General features: G+C 36.3%; 1 non-coding gene across 1 annotated transcript; it reads left to right on the top strand.

Moving 5' to 3' along the window:
• The first annotated feature begins 3,200 nt into the window (after nt 1–3,200).
• LOC122151638 lies at nt 3,201–3,307 on the top strand. The gene has a single exon (XR_006164241.1). It is a non-coding gene; the product is annotated as a U6 spliceosomal RNA (small nuclear RNA).
• The last annotated feature ends 465 nt before the right edge of the window (nt 3,308–3,772 follow it).

Raw genomic sequence — 3,772 nt, 5'->3', positions numbered from 1 at the left:
ATTATTAAAGCCATCCACTTGGGTTATTTCTGTTGGAGCTAAACATGTGGGATATATCTTGAGTCCTGCCTTGCTGGAGGGTATAATTCAAATCGCCACCCTTAGTTTCCTTGAGGTTATACCTAGGAATCTCCTGGGAAGGTTCACCCTCTTCTTGCTCTGGTTCTGTGTTTTGGCTCATCCTCATCTCATCCCTGGATTTGGGACAGCAGCCGTCATCTGATCTGCTGATTGAGGTTCATCAAACCCCGAGAATTGAGAGGATCCTCCAGACCCACTCACAGACCTGGGACTTGCCAGCCTGCCAGCCTCCACCACTACTGCATGAGATGATCCCTTGGGTGTCTGTGAGTTCTGTGAGGTGTTACAGCCGAATATAGAACCCTAAGATGGGGGAGATTACTGAAAGAAGGAGGAGGAGTTAATGTCTGAAATGATAGAGTGGTACAGTATTTTGGACATTTGGACATCTTTAACCTCCACCTCGTGGGGACTGGCCTTGTGCTGATCTTTCTAAGAGAAATTATTCAAACAAATGGGAAATCCAGAACACTGAATTGTAGTCATGAGGAACTTGTGCATAGACCAAGACTCAGTTATTCAAACAGAATTCTTGGTTTAAAATCAGGAAAGGTATATGTCATGGTTGTATCCTTTCATCATACTTATTTAATCCGCATGCTAAGCAAATAATCTGAGAAGCTGGGCTACATGAAGAAGAATGTGGCATCAGGATTGGAGCATGACTGATTAATAACCTGTGATATGCAGAAGACACAATCTTGCTCCCTGAAAGTGAAAAGGACCTGAAGCTTTTACTGATGAAGATCAAAGACTACAGTCTTCTGTATGGATACACCTCAACATAAAGAAAACAAAAATCCTCACAGCTGAATTAATAAGCAACATCATGATAAACAGAGAAAATACTGAAGTTGTCAAAGACCTCAATTTACTTGAATCCACAGTCAACACCCATCGAAGCAGCAGTCAAGAAATCAAATGACATATTGCATTGGGAAAATCTGCTGCAAAAGACCTCTTTAAAGTGTTAAAAAGCAAAGATGTGACTTTGAAGACTAAGATCCACCTAATCCAAGCTGTGGCATTTTCCATCACCTCATATGAATGTGAAAGCTGGACAATGAATAAGAAAGACCAAAGGAGAATTGATGCACTTGAATTACAGTGCTGGTGAAGAATATCAAATACACCATGGACTACGAGAAGAATAAACAAATCTGTCTTGGAAGAAGTACAGCCAGCATGCTTCTTGAATGGAGGATGGTGAGACTTCAACTCATGTACTTTGGACATAAAATTATCAAGAGGGACCAGTCTTTAGAAAAGGACATTATGCCATGAAAAAGAGGAAGACCCTCAATGAGGTGGACTGACACAGTAGATGCAACAATGGCCTAAAACATATCAGTGATTGTGAGGATGGCATACGACTGGGCAGGGTTTCGTTTTGTTGTACACAGAGTCACTGTGAGTCAGAATTGACTTGATGGAACCTAACAACATGTCATGGGAGCTCTGGTAGCATAGTGCTTAAGGCACTTGACTGCTAACCAGAAGGCTGGCAGTTCAAATCCACCAGCCACTCCTCAGAAGGAAGGTTGGGCAATCCACTTCCATAGTGATACTGCCTCGGAAACCCAAGGAGGGGCTGCTATGAGTTTGGGACAACTTGATGGCACACAACAACAACAACATGTCATAGGGTTTATATGCAATTATTTTAATAAATTATGTACTCATTGAGTTTACATATTCAACAGTAGCATCAATTTAAAATGAAAGAATAGATGGATCTTAGCAAAATGATATTTAGTAAAAGGACTTAAATCCCAGAAGATATAAAATGAACATGTGTTAAAGATTCTATTTAATGCAGTGAGGGAAACATACAGATGTAATAGACATTTCAAAAAAAATGTTAAGAAAACACAAATTTGCTGGAGGACGTAAGGGGAAACTTACCTTGATGATTATTATCATTTTTTATTATAAATATTTCACCTTTTGTCTAGTTCCACTGAGTTATAAAGTATATATTAATGTTAACTATATGAACTTTATTGGCAAAATAACCTGAGATTAAAACAGAAATCTTCTGATGTCTAAAACAGCCACCTTAAATTAATAATAAATTATAAAAGAGCCCCAATGCCATTGCTAATCAATTAATAAAGCTTTTCTTTATATATATATTTTAAAAAAGCACAAATTTGTATAATTTTTAAATGAATGTTCTAATTGGGCATATTTTAATTTAACACATGTTCATTTTATATCTATATATATTACAGTCATTATTTTACCTTTCTTCTGGGATTTAAGTTTTACTAAATATTATTTGCTAAGAACCATCCATATTATATGTAGCTATGGTTTATTCAGGAGCCCTGGTGGCATAAATGGTTAAGCACTCGGCTGCTAACTGAAAGGTCAGTGGTTTGAACCTACCAGTGCTCCATGGTAGAAAGATGTGGCAGTCTGTTTCCTTAAAGATTACAGGCTTGGAAACCCTATGGGGCAGTTTCATTCTGTCCTATAGGGTTGCTATGAGTCAAAATCTATTGGACTGCAATGGGTTTGGCTTGATTTTCTAGTAAACATCAATATTGTTTAAAGTTTCCAGAAAGTTCTTTCTTTTTCCCAGTTCACCCTTAACCTTATTGTAGCTTCTTGCTATATATCTCCCTATTATTGTTGCCTAATTTGTCTTGAGTACTTTTCTACAATAATTTATATGAAAGAATAAATCCACAATTACCTCAATGATCACTAGGATATGAGTCATCCAATGAGAAGTCAGAATTCCATTTATAGAATCATTAATCATTACTATATCCCTAACCCTCTTAGTTAAACAGTTATAAGCTTAACTATTTTTTTTCTTCATCATAGTGATTTAGGCTTTTTAATATGTCTTGATAGGTGTGTTTATTTGTATGTATAACTTTTCTAAAACCAATTTACTTTACTTTCTGGCCAATGATGTGTGTAAAACATTAGTTGAGGGCTTCAAATAAATCTCTCAAAATATTTTGTCATTTTGGGGATCATCATTTACATAAGTTTGACTTTTATTTAGTTACATTAATGAACATAGAAATCCTTTGTTGTGTTATATACCAGTGCAGATAGATTAAAATAATGCTTGACACACATCATTAAAAAATTGTCATGATGTGCTCACTTCAGTAGCACATGTACAAAAATTGGAACAATGCAGAGAGTATTAGCATGGCCCCTGCACAAGGATGGCATGCAAATCTGGGAAAGGTTCCATACTTTTTAGGGATTGCAGTGAATGTCACAAAACAGAAAGTGTATGGATTGTTCAATGGAAAACCAATTTGCTCTTGTAAACTTTCACCCAAATCACAATTTTAAAAAAAAAATTGCCATTAAGTCAATTCTGACTCATGGTGATCCCATGTGTGTCGGAGAGGAACTAAACCCCATAGAATTTTCAATGGCTAATTTTTTGGAAGTAAACCATCAGGCCTTTATTCCAAGATGACTCAGTGTGGACTAGAATGTACAACCTTCAGTTAATAGTTAAGCACATTAATTATTTGTACCACCCAGGGGCCCCTTAATATATCATACATCAGTTAAAATTATGGTTTAATTTTCTGTTCTTTCCCAACAAAAAAGATTCCATGTACCACATATTTTCAGTGACTGGCTATTCAGCAGAACATTTGAATTCCACTTAGTTTGTGGACATATCCAAATCATAGGTAACATAATATTT

The sequence above is a fragment of the Orycteropus afer genome, unplaced genomic scaffold (genome assembly GCF_000298275.1).
Source record: "Orycteropus afer afer isolate SDZICR_OR568_19922 unplaced genomic scaffold, OryAfe1.0 scaffold00627, whole genome shotgun sequence".
NCBI classification, from domain to species: Eukaryota; Metazoa; Chordata; class Mammalia; order Tubulidentata; family Orycteropodidae; genus Orycteropus; species Orycteropus afer.
This window is presented reverse-complemented; position numbering and strand designations above follow the sequence as displayed.